Here is a 14,066-nt window from a genome sequence, read left to right as displayed (position 1 = left end):
CACTGGCAAAAATTTAGACAAATCCGAAATGAAGTTATAACACTTATTCGCACTGCAAAACATTGTCACTTCCTCAAAATGGCAGAGTTGCTCAAATTAGAGTCTACTTCGCAAAAGGACTGGTGGAAGCTAATCAAACAGTTTTTATCCACTAATGATAAACAAACAATACCTGCACTAAAACAACCTAACACCCAAGAACTCGTTTTTGATAAGAAAATAAAATCTGAACTCCTAAACGATTTTTAGTAGTCAGTCGTCACTTAACAACTCTACTTAAGACTTGCCAAATAACTTCTACCAGGAACCCTTAAATAAGCTTCTATCTATTTCCATCACACCCCAAGACGTTGAGGACGCTCTCAAATCTTTAAAAATTAATAAAGCCTCGGGGCCTGACGAATTCAGCAACCGTATTCTGCGAGAAACAGATTCAGAAATAAAATATCCACTCTGGTCCTTGTTCAACTATTCCTTGCAATATGCTACGGTGCCTCAGATCTGGAAAGATGCTCATGTCTGTGCCATCTTCAAAAAAGGCGACCCATCTCTGCCTAATAACTACAGAGCGATTTCTCTTCTTTGCTGTATTGAAAAGGTTTTTGAGCGCATCATATTCAAATATCTTTTTAACTTTCTTCATGAAAATAACTAAATCTCTTCTGTCCAGTCTGGATTCAAACCTGGAGACTCAACAGTTAACCAACTCACATATCTATATAATAGCTTTTGTAAGGCATTAGATGATGGCCTCGAAGTTCGCACAGTCTTTTATGATATAAACAAAGCTTTCGATAAAGTTTTGCACCAAGACTTAATTCTCAAGCTCCAAAAAGCTGGTCTGCAGGGACCTCTTCTAAATTGGTTTCATGATTACCTCTCTGATAGACGTCAGGCTGTTGTTCTACCAGGTACCATGTCTGGTTGGTCTACAATAAAGGCAGGAGTTCCCCAAGGCTCTATCCTTGGTCCTCTCCTGTTTTTAGTGTTTATCAACGACATAGTGGAAGACATTGGTTCTCATATTCACTTTTTTGCCGATGATACTAGTCTTCACATAATTGTTGATCACCCGGTATCTGCTGCAGGTATTCCTCAGTCCGATATCAACAAAATCTCAGATTGGGCTGACAAATGGCTAGTCACATTCAACTCATCTAAATCAGAAACAATGGTAACTTCAAGAAAAACACCAAAACCTTTCCATCCACCTCTTCTTATGCACAATCATCCAATAGCCTCTGTTACTTCCCATAAACACCTTGGCGTTCACTTATCTGAAGATGGTTCTTGGCACACGCATATCACCTATATTACAGGAAAGGCATGGAAACGCATCCATATTATGCGCAAATTAAAATTTCAACTTGATAGGAAATCTTTGGAAATAATATGTCTTTCTTTTATAAGACCACTTCTTGAATACGCTGATGTTATATTTTCAAACTGCACTCAGTATGAGAAACAAGAACTCGACAAAATACAGAGTGAAGCATCCCGAATTGTATCTGGAACTACTCAGCTAGTATCTTTTCGTGAACTTCATAAAAAAGTTCCTGGGGAATCTCTTGAAACTCGGAGACGAAACCATAAACTCATATTATTGTACAAAATGAAAAATGGACTTTCTCCTGGCTACCTTTCAGCTCTAGTTCCTCCGTCTGTTGGTGAAGTAACCCGGTACAACCTACGCAATGTTGATGATATACAAGGTATACGCACTCAAACTTCTCTTTACTACAACTCCTTTCTACCATCTGCTCTAAGAGAATGGAATAGCTTACCGTCAGAAATACAGAATTCACCAACCTTGTCTTCCTTTAAATCACAGCTAAAACGAAACACCTACACATGTCCAAAACACTTCTACATTGGTGCACGGAAATGGAAAATTTATCATGCCCGGCTGCATACTGAGTGTAGCTCTCTGAACCAACATCTTTACAAGAAAAACATCTATCCTTCACCCCTTTGTCAGTGCGGAAGCATTGAGAGCAATCATCATTTCTACTTTGAATGTCCAGATTACAACTATATTCGTAGAAGACTCCTCCAAACAACCTCCAGCTTCTGCACTGTCACTCTGCACACTCTTCTGTATGGGGACCAGAATCTTAGCGATGACATCAATAACAGTATATTCCTAGCAGTTCAAAACTACATCAGGGAAAGTAAACGTTTTCCATGAGCTTAACTACATTAAGAAACATTCCATTTTGCTCCAAACCTTCATCAATCCAAACCAAACCTCATACATTTATTTCTTTTTCCTCTCATTTCTATTGGACGCCTTTTATTTCACTATTTATATTATTATTTGTCTATGCAGATCATATTAGCGGACGGAATCTTTTTAATATACATAAAATTTCTCTCCTTTTTTAATGTTATAATTACTAATTACTATAAACTTCTATTTTCTAATCTCGATTCTTTTCAAAACTTTGTCCTAACTTAATACTAATGTGTCATGTCATTTTTTCGATTCAATGCATATTTAATAAATTTTTGTTCGATAACACATTACAAAACAAATTGTGTAATACTGCCAAATTTACTGTAATTTATCCCATATAGGAGAAGACCTTTATAAGCTTAGCTTTCGGATCTAATCCTTTTTCAACATGTATGATAACAATATTGTAAATTGTAAATTGTAGTATGCACATTTGTTTGAAATAAAATATGTTTAAACTATGGAAAAAATCAAATTGCTTGCTTACAAACATTACCTAATTGCCGCATTCATCCTTCTATTGGTCTCTATCAAAATGACTAGAATCCCCTGCTACATATGCATACAGTAAGTCCTTTGCTGTCTTAGACTTATCATATCAGGGCATGCGCGGTTCCAAAGGGGGGGGGGGGGGGGGGGGGGGGGCTCCGTACCCCTCTGGAAAATCCTAAAAAAGGGGAAGAAGGAAAGAAAATGTTTTTTTGGAAAGGCAACATTAGGACCGCTTTCAAAGTGTTTGTGGCTGCTTTATAAATACGACCCCGACGTAATTCATATTTATGTTAATTATCTCAAAGAAACAAAGAATTTTACCTTTAAGAAAACATAATTTTATTATTTTTCCCAAATTTAACAGGTCAGCTCATAGAAATATGAAAATAAAGGGTATATTGTATATAAATTTGCAGTGGAAAAGGTGTCCTTAAATGCTCCTAAAATGCCCCAGAATGCAGGAAATGAAGCGCTGAATTTCAAAATTTTCCGAGGTCCGCTACTTTCCTATTTCAGCATGTTTAACAAAAACTTATTGACAACCCTGTACTTGTAAACGGCTAACATCCACAAAAACACATTAAATTATTTAGTATATAAAGACACATGTTTGTCAAAGCAGGAAGGTCTAATACGTATCAGTTGTTACAGGTCAAAGTAATGGTCATGTTGGACCTGCAAAAGGCGTTTGACACAGTTGATCATAATATTCTGTTTGGTAAACTGGAACTTATGGGAGTTAGATCAATATCTTGGTTTAAATCATACTTGTCAAATAGAAAACAGGTTGTTAGTGTAGGTAAAAGTTTTTCTAATGCAAATGCTGTGACATGCGGAGTTCCTCAAGGTAGTATACTAGGACCTCTTCTTTTTTTATGTTATGTTAATGACATGGTAACAAGCACTGATAACGATTGTAAATTGATTTTATATGCTGATGATAGTACGATTTTGTTTATCCATAAGGACCCTGAAATCATGTCAATTAAACTTGGTCTAGTGCTAGGAAGTTGTTCAGAATGGCTGGTAGATATAAGGTATCATTACATTTAGGGAAAACTGAATATATTCTTTTTGGTCCCAAACGTAAACTTAGCAAACAAACTCAATCGGGTATTAGCTGTAATGGTCATACAATAAAGGGCTCAGCTCAAGTAAAATACCTAGGTTTATTTATTGACAACAATTTGTCAGGGGAAACCATTGTTCAGAATATTGTATCCAAAGTCAATACAAAATTAAAAATTTTATACAGACAGGGTAGATGCTTAGACTTTAATACAAGAAAGATTTTATGCTCGGCGTTAATACAGTGCCACTTTGACTACTCTTGTTCATCCTGGTATGAAGGCCTAAACAAAGGTTTAAAAAACAAGCTACAGATTATGCAAAACAAGGTTATTAGATTTATTAAAGGTTACTCTCCTAGAGAGTCTATTACAAGTGAAGATTTTGTTGAATTGAACATGTTGAATGTTAGAAATAGAGTTACACAACTAAGATTAAGTCACATGTATAGAATATTTCACAACAAATGTCCACCTTATTTAAATGAAACTTTTGTACGAAAGTGCGACAGTATAAAACATAATACAAGATCTAGTGAATGCAATTTTACTGTACCTAGTGTCAATAGTATAAGTAAACAGACTTTTTATTACAGCGGTATAAAGGATTGGAATTCCTTACCTAGTAGAAAGTTTTCAGAGGCACAAATCTAGGGTCAAGGAGCATCTAATAAAAATCTAGTAGCAGAATGTAACAGTGATTTTGTATACTATTGATCTCTGTTGGAATACATGTGTCTGTGATATTATTTTTTAAACATACTTTTAGTGATTCCGTTTTCCACCTAAGTCTTGACCCCCAGTAATCTTGTCCTACATCATTTTATGTGTAAAATGGACCCCATTGGAAATAACCTCTTAGCTTAATGGGTTATCCATAGGTCCCTAGCATTTTAATAACACATGTAATTTTTAGTAATGACATTTGGTATTATCTTATTAAAAGTATGCAAATTGTGGTACTGTGCTATTTAAGGTAAAGAATCCTATTGAGATTTCTTTTTAGAAAGCATATTTATGTATTGTAATGTGTTCTTTTATGCTGTGACCTAATGTAAATAAATAAATATAAATATAAATGGTTGGGGCGGACCCCCTCTGAGGAAATTGGCTGGATCCGGGGGAATGATTTGTTAATTCATAACTTTCGCATTTTTTGCTAGATATGTTAAATTGAATTACAACTTTCATCAAAATAGATTTAAGGGAGAATACTCGTGAGGAGTCAAGTTAAAAAAGATCAGAACATTTAGAGTTGTTTATCCTGAGCGAATACAGTCCAAACGAGGGCGCTGTGTCACAGAAATAATAAAGAATTTTTGTGATATTACGCGGGTGAGTTTATCTGTTTATTAGATGAATATGTTATTATTTTGTTTTTTGTCCATGCTTTTTATATCTATATTTTGATTGCCTGTCTAAATTTAGTGAATTTTATTATTGCATATGACATAAAGGAATTTTTTTATGTAATTTTCATTTTGCTCAAATTGATAGACTACATAGCTGTTTGGGTGGGTGGGGAAAACGTTTGATCACTGACAGTTACCGTAGAAGTGAGCACTTTCTAAGAATCTTCTGATATTCGACAATAAGGAGAGAAAAATTAAATAGTTGTCCATGACTCGATGATAACACGACTCCACAACAGTGAACCATAGACTACATCGTTTATAATACTGATCGGAAGAGCTTCAAAAATGATAAGCACAACGAGGCACAAAGTGCTAAGTGGGGCAGGGTGGGGGAGGAGGTTTCCTCCACGGGAAATTTTAGAGACTAAGATTAAAAAATGGTGCATTCTGACGCATTTTGTTGCATATGATTCAAGGGGACTTGTGACACTTAAAAGGTCAATATTTCGAAAATTTTAACAACGAAAAGGCCCCCCGGGAAATTTTGGAGACTCGGATAAATAATGGTGCATTCTGACGCATTTTGTGGCATATAATTCTAGGGGATTTTGGACATTTTAAATGTCATATTTCGAACAGACATACCTGGAATTTTTTACATTACGCACGTGCGTACTGTGCATAATGGGCGCTACGCCCTTATAAAAATTTCGGCTTCAAAGGTGTTTATATACTGTCATGGATCTCTGAGCTGAAACAAACTTACTTGGTATTGAAACCTAACCAGAAATTGTGCCAGAAATCTGTTGCGCTTCAATTTCATCAGTGAAGTGGCTAATGGTCTGGTAACCAGACTGCAATCTTGAGGCTTTGCCTAAACTTTAAACTCCTATAAAAACTGTAAATGTAAATGCTAGACTCGGAGTCTAAAGGTCTGGTAATTTTCAGTGTACATGTACCTTATGTGCTGTATTACAGGTGTATATGGTAATTGCTTGGGAAAGCTATGATTAAATGTCCTAAAGTTCATACAATATAATTACCTAATAAATCACTTTTATAAATTCAATCATTAGAAGAATAGTCAAAGTTACTCTACTCACCCTAGCATCGGCATCAGCGTCATGCTTTGGTTAAAGTTTTGCATGCAAGCAGTATATATAGCTATATCATTTAAGATTAAATACATTGAAACTTTTTTTCCAGGTCAATTATCAACCTCACTGGGTCAAGTACCATAACTCTGACATGTCACATGTATGTATGGTGTGCCAACTTTACTGCTGTCTTGAAATTATCCAAAGATGATTGTTAAATGAATGAAGCAGACACAATATTGCAGATCACCTTGTAGTGATTGTTTATAGGACATAAAACAGTCCTGCTGTTGTGTTAACCCTTTAGCGACATGGTTACAGTGTCTGCCTACTGATTATGAGATTCAGGGTTGATTTCTTGTAGGGATGTTGTTATATTCTCTCATAGGATTACTTTAATGGCAATGAGACTGTTTGACTGACTTGTAAGATGAGTATGGAGGGTTATACTGGAGAGCTAGTGACTGAGTGAACTCTGAAAAGTAAAGGGGGAGAAGTGTAGTGATAGTATTTTTTTAGGCCACTTCCAAAAGCCTTGCTGTTGGTAAACACTTTAACGACTTATAATGGATGCCTATGGACTATGAGGTCCAAGGTTCGATACTCTATTAGTCTATAGGGACCTAGGATTGCTACTAAGATATTAACAACTTTGTATGTAAAAGTTAGGTGAGATGTAATTCGGTATTATGCAGACAATTTTCACTCCAGCTGCTGTAACATAGCATGTATACACCCTTCCTGGATCTATATAATTAAGGGGTTGATTTTAACAAAAATCGAGCATTGCTTCCTTGTTTGATTTTTAGCTCAGGTGAGTTATTGTGATTGCTCGATGTCCGTCGTCGGTCTGTTGTCTGTCAACATTTAGCTTGTGTATGCGATAGAGACTGTATTTTTCAACTGATCTTCATGAAATTTGGTCAGAATGATGACCTTGAAATCTAGGCAAAGTTCGAAAATGGGTCATCTGGGGTCAAAAACTAGGTCACTAGGTCAAATCAAAGAAAAATCTTGTGTATGCGATAGAGGCTGCATTTTTCAACTGATCTTCATGAAATTTGGTCAGAATGATTACCTTGATGAAATCTAGGCCAAGTTCGAAAATGGGTCATCTGGGGTCAAAAACTAGGTCACTAGGTCCAATCAATGAAAAATCTTGTGTATGCGATAGAGGCTGCATTTTTATGCCCCCCTTCAAAGAAGGAGGGGTATATTGTTTTGCAGATGTTGGTCGGTAGGACGGTCGGTCGGTCGGTCTGTCAGTCGGTCGGAATGTAGACCAATCAGTTTCCGGATGATAACTCAAGAACGCTTGGGCCTAGGATCATGAAAGTTGATAGGGAGGTTGGTCATCACCAGCAGATGACCCCTTTTGATTTTGAGGTCTGTATGTCAAAGGTCAAGGTCACAGTGACCCTGAATAGTAAAACGGTTTCCAGATGATAACTCAAGAACGCTTGGGCCTAGGATCATGAAAGTTGATAGGGAGGTTGGTCATCACCAGCAGATGACCCCTATTGATTTTGAGGTCAGTATGTTAAAGGTCAAGGTCACAGTGACTCTGAACAATTAAACGGTTTCCGGATGATAACTCAAGAACGCTTCAGCCTAGGGTCACGAAAGTTGATAGGCAGGTTGGTCATGACCAGCAGATGACCCCTATTGATTTTGAGGTCAGTATGTCAAAGGTCACAGTGAACAGGAACAGTTATATGTTTTCCGAGCAATAACTCTAGAACGCTTGGGCCTAGTTTCAGGAAAATTGATAGTTAGGTTGGCCATGACCAGCAGATGACCCCTATTGATTTTGAGGTCATTAGGTCAAAGGTCAAGGTCGCATTGGCCAGGAACAGTTAAACAGTTTCTGATCTTCTTGTCCAAAACCATAGGGCCTAGGGCTTTGATATCAGGTATGTAGCAAAATCTAGTGGTCCTCTACCAAGATTGTTCAGATTATTTCCCTGGGGTCAAATATGGCCCCATCCCACATGGTTTATATAGACTTATATAGGAAAAAAAATTGAAAAACCTCTTGTCGAAAACCACAGGGCCTAGGGCTTTTACATTTTGTATATGACATCATCTAGTGGTCCTCTACTAAGATTGTTCAAATTTTTCCCCAAGGGTCAAATATGGCCCCGCCCTGGGGGTCACATGGTTTACATAGACTTATATAGGGAAAAACTTTGAAAAAACCACAAAGACTATGGCTTTGATATTTTGTAATGTAGCATCATCTAGTGGTTTTCTATCAAGATTGTTCAAATTATCCCTCTAGGGTCAAATAGGCCCTGCCTCAGGGGTCACATGGTTCATATAGACTTATATAGGGAAAAACTTAGAATATTCATGTCCATAACTTACATCATTCAAATTTGGACCACATGTATAGTTTTGAGTAGCAAGATGAACCTTGACATGAGTTGACCTTGATCTTGACCTAGTGACCTACTTTCACATTTCTTTAGCTACAGCCTTCAAATTTGGACCACATGCATAGGTTTGTGTACTGAAACAAACTTTGACCTTGTTATTGACCTAGTGACCTACATTCACATTTTTGAAGGTACAGACTTCAAATTTGGACCACATGCATAGTTTTTTGTTCCAAAATAAAATTTGACCTTGATTTTGACCTAGTGACCTACTTTCACATTTCTCAAGCTACAGCCTTCAAATTTGAACCACAAGCATAGTTTTGTGTACTGAAATTAACTTTGATCTTGAGATTGACCTAGTGACCTACTTTCACATTTCTGAAGGTACAGGCTTCAGATTTGGATCACTTGCATAGTTTTGTGTTTCGAAATAAAATTTGACCTTGATTTTGACCTAGTGACCTACTTTCACATTTTTCAAGCTGCAGCCTTCAAATTTGAACCACATGCATAAGTGAGCATATAATTGTTCCTTGTGCAATTGCTAAATGCATCAAGGGGGGCATTTCGTGTTCGGCGAGCCCTTGTTCAATTGATCTTCATGAAATTATTAGTCAGAATGATTACCTTGATGAAATCTAGGCCAAGTTCCAAAATGGGTCATATGGGGTCAAAAACTAGGTCACTAGGTCAAATAAAAAAACCTTGTGTATGCGATAGAGGCTGTATTTTTCTACTGATCTTCATGAAATTTTGTCAGAATAATTGCCTTGATAAAATCTAGGCCAGATTCGAAAATGGATCATCTGGGATCAAAAACTAGGTCAAATCAAATAAAAACCTTGTGTATGTGATAGAGGCTGTATTTTTCAATTGATCTTCATGAAATTTGGTCAGAATGATTGCCTTGATAAAATCTACGGCAAGTTAGAATATGGCTCATCTGGGGTCAAAAACCAGGTCACTAGGTCAAATCAAAGAAAAACCTCGTGTATGTGATAGAGGCTGTATTTTTCAATTGGTCTTCATAAAATATGGTCAGAATGATTGGCGTCATGAAATCTAGATCAGATTTGAATACGGGTCATCTGGGGTCAAAAAGTAGGTCACTCGGTCAAATCAAAGAAAAACATTGTGTATATGATAGAGGCTTTATTTTTCAATTGATCTTCATGAAATTTGGTCAGAATGATTACCTAGATGAAATGTAGGTCAAGCTTGAATATGGGTCATCTGGGTTCAAAAAAAAGGTCACTTGGTCAAATCAAGGAAAAACATTGTGTATGCGATAGAAGCTGTATTTTTCAATTGATCTTCATAAAATTTGGTCAAAATGATAACCTTGATGAAATCTAGGTCGAGTTTTAATATGGGTCAGCTTGGTTTAAAAAGTAGGTCACTAGGTTAAATCAAAGAAAAACCCCGTGTATGCAATAGAGGCTGTATTTTTCAATTGATCTTCATGAAATTTGGTCAAAATGATTGCCTTGATGAAATCTAGATAGGTCAAACATTGGTCATCTGGGGTCAAAAAGTAGGTCACAAGGTCAAATCAAAGAAAAACCATGTGATAGAGGCTGTATTTTTCAATGATCTTCATGAAATTTGGTCAGAATGATTGCCTTGATGAAATCTAGGCCAAGTTAGAATATGGCTCATCCGGGGTCAAAAACTAGGACACTAGGTCAAATCAAAGAAAAACATTGTGTATGCGATAGAAGCTGTATTTTTCAATTGATCTTCATGAAATTTGGTCAGAATGATTGCCTTGATAAAATCTAGGTGGGGTTCGAAAATGGGTCATCTGGGGTTAAAAAGTAGGTCACTAGGTCAAATCAAAGAAAACCTTGTGTATGAGATAGAGGCTGTATTTTTTAATTGCTCTTTATGAAATTTGGTCAGAATGATTGCCTTGATGAAATGTAGGTCAAGTTTGAATATGGGTCATCTGGGGTCAAAAACTAGGGTACTAGGTCATATCAAAGAAGATACTTGTTTAAACTCGAGAGACCTCATTTTTGGTCCAATCCCTAATGAAAATTGGCCAAAATATTTGTTTACATGAAATTACTAGGTCAAACATGTTTACACTGTTATGGTGTGCTTCTCAGGTGAGCGACCTAGGGCCATCTTGGCCCTCTTGTTTTATTTGGCTTTGTTGATGTTGATTTCAAACTGGGGGAACTATACGCCAGTTTATTAGTGTTCTGTATGACAAGCTTGTTCTTTGACTTTGGAGGGACATTGTGTGTGATTCTTTTTAGCTTGACTGTTCAAAGAATACAATGTAGGTAGAACTTTTTCAAACAGTCCATGCATCAGAATCACAATTTGGTGAAGTTAAAATGTATGTAAGCTGGTTTTGTTTGCTTGTTTTGGGTTGAACGCCGTTTTTCAACAGTATTTCAGTCATGTAACAAAGGGCAGTTAACCTAACCAGTGTTCCTGGATTCTGTACCAGTACAAACCTGTTCTCTGGAAGTAACTGCCAACTTCCCCATATGAATCAGAGGTGGAGGACTAATGATTTCAGACACAATGTCGTTTATTAAATAGTCACGGAGAACATACGCCCCGCCCAAGGATCGAACTCACAACCCCACGATCCGTAGGCCAACTCTCTACCTATTGAGCTAAGCGGCGGGCTCTGTAAGCTGGTCTCTCAGTATCTTCTGATGGGAATGAATTGGAACTTAACACTTTTGTTCAATGGGATGGTCTGACATGCACTGTACAGGTACTATAACGTTTTGACCCAGCAGTTTTTTGGTTAAGTTTTAAATCTAAGCTTTTTTTTTAGTATACACAAATTTTTTATGGGAATGGGTTGAAACATCACACACTAGTTCAGTGTCATGATCTGGCATGCAGTTAGCAGGTTCCTAAACTGTTTTTAGCTCACATGTCACAAAGTGACAATGTGAGCTTTTGTGATCACACAGTGTCCGTCGTGCGTACGTGCGTGCGTAAACTTTTGCTTGTGACCACTCTAGAGGTCACATTTTTCATCTTTATGAAAGTTGGTCAGAATGTTCATCTTGATGATATCTAGGTCAAGTTCGAAACTGGGTAAACTGCGGTCAAAAACTAGGTCAGTAGGTCTAAAAATAGAAAAACCTTGTGACCTCTCTAGAGGCCATACTTTTCAATGGATCTTCATGAAAGTTATTCAGAATGTTCACCTTGATGATATCTAGGTCAAATTCGAAACTGGGTCACGTGCCTTCAAAAACTAGGTCAGTAGGTCAAATAATAAAAAAACCTTGTGACCTCTTTAGAGGCCATATTTTTCATGGGATCTGTATGAAAGTTGGTCAGAATGTTCATCTTGATGATATCTAGGTCAGGTTTGAAACTGGGTCAGCTGCAGTCAAAAACTAGGTCAGTAGGTCTAAAAATAGAAAAACCTTGTGACCTCTCTAGAGGCCATACTTGTGAATGGATCTTCATGAAAATTGGTCAGGATGTTCATCTTGATGATATCTAGGTCAAGTTCGAAACTGGGTCACATGCCATCAATAACTAGGTCAGTAGGTCAAATAACAAAAAAACCTTGTGACCTCTCTAGAGGCCATAGTTTTCATGGGATCTGTATGAAAATTGGTCAGAATGTTCATCTTGATTATATCTAGGTCAAGTTCGAAACTGGTTCAACTGCGGTCAAAAACTAGGTCAGTAGGTCTAAAAATAGAAAAACCTTGTGACCCTTCTAGAGGCCATACTTTTCAATGGATCTTCATGAAAGTAAGTCAGAATGTTCACCTTGATGATATCTAGATCTTATTCGAAACTTGGTCACGTGTTTTTAATAACTAGGTCAGTAGGTCAAATAACAAAAAAACCTTGTGACCTCTCTAGAGGCCATATTTTTCATGGGATCTATATGAAAATTGGTCTGAATGTTCATCTTGATGATATCTAGGTCAGGTTTGAAACTGGGTCAGCTGCAGTCAAAAACTAGGTCAGTAGGTCTAAAAATAGAAAAACCTTGTGACCTCTCTAGAGGCCATACTTTTGAATGGATCTTCATGAAAATTGGTCAGAATGTACACCTTGATGATATCTAGCTCAGTTTCGAAACTGGGTCACGTGCCGTCAATAACTAGGTCAGTAGGTCAAATAATAAAAAATCTTGTGATCTCTCTAGAGGCCATATTTTTCAGTGAATCTTCATGAAAATTGGTTAGAATTTTTATCTTGATGATATCTAGGTCAGATTCAACACTGGGTCACATGAGCTGAAAAACTAGGTCACAATGTCAAATAATAGAAAAAAACGACATCATACTCGGTTTAAAACTGGGTCATTTGGGGACAGGTGAGCGATTCAGGACCATCATGGTCCTCTTGTTACAAAGTTATTCCCCTTTTGTTTTTGCATGTAAGCTTGTATCTCATTAATGATTAACCACTAGCGGGAATTAATTGAAACACTGTGATGAACTGCAAAACACTTCACAGGTTTCATAACCCTGTTCTCTTTTTATGCCCCCGGCATCTACTGATGCTGGAGGCTTATAGTGATTGCCCTGTCCGTCTGTTTGTTCGTCTGTCCGTACAAGGTTAACCAAATAGGATCGTTTCGTCTAGCATCAATACCCCTTACTAGAATGACTTGATACTAATGCAGATGTAACCTGTGACCATTCCTCATCTTCAGACATCACCTGACTTCAGTTTGACCTTGACCTCATTTTGGACTTAGGTTGCTTTATATGGGCCATCTCTTGGTTAACCAAATGAGACTGTTTCGTCCAGCATCAATACCGCTTACAAGAATGAATTGATACTAATACAGATGTAGCCTGTGACCATTCCTCATCTTAAAACATCACCTGACCTAAGTTTGACCTTGACCTTGTTTTAGACTTAGGTTGCCTTCTATCGACAAGGATGCCACCGGGGGCATCAAGCGTTTATTGAACGTAGCTACTTGTTTAAAAAGCTTTGCCTCTTTTATGACTTAGCAATGATCTGTTATATTATTTTAAAAGCATCTTAAGAGTTGAAAGCTTTAGGAATCTAACTTGTTGGCCCTTTTATACTCGATTATTTTGAAAACCTGGTTTTTAGACTGGCGAATGTTTTATGCAGACTGGTGTGCAGCAGCAAACTTTGGTTTCCACTCAGTAACTTGAGTTAGGATTAACTGGTTACAATGAAACTTGGTATAGGTAGCTTGCATAGGGGCAAAGTCAATGTCAAGGTCACTGGTATTAAAAAACGAGGAAAAAGGTTTCCGCACAATAACTTTAGTTTGCATTGATATGTAGAAATTAAACTCGGCCTATAGGTAGTTATAGAAAAACCAAAGGTTGGGATTATATTTTGGGGTCAGTGTGTCAAGTTACGTAAAATACATTCCACAAGTGACATGATAATGCAATTGCACATAACTCAGGTTTGCAGTTTTGCAACATTAAAAATCATAAGAGGGA

General features: G+C 37.1%; 1 protein-coding gene across 1 annotated transcript in view; it reads left to right on the top strand.

The window, feature by feature from the left end:
- Positions 1 to 5,067: 5,067 nt before the first annotated feature.
- LOC123551200 (F-actin-monooxygenase MICAL3-like) overlaps positions 5,068 to 14,066 on the top strand; it is an 87,685-nt gene continuing 78,686 nt past the window's right edge. The window contains exon 1 of the mRNA XM_053540815.1: positions 5,068 to 5,130. The gene's annotated coding sequence lies outside the window, so the exon portion shown is untranslated. The remainder of the gene's footprint in view (positions 5,131 to 14,066) is intronic.

The sequence above is a fragment of the Mercenaria mercenaria genome, chromosome 4 (assembly GCF_021730395.1).
Source record: "Mercenaria mercenaria strain notata chromosome 4, MADL_Memer_1, whole genome shotgun sequence".
Taxonomy (NCBI): domain Eukaryota; kingdom Metazoa; phylum Mollusca; class Bivalvia; order Venerida; family Veneridae; genus Mercenaria; species Mercenaria mercenaria.
The sequence above is the reverse complement of the archived record's forward strand: the minus strand, read 5'-3'. Positions and strand labels throughout refer to the sequence as shown.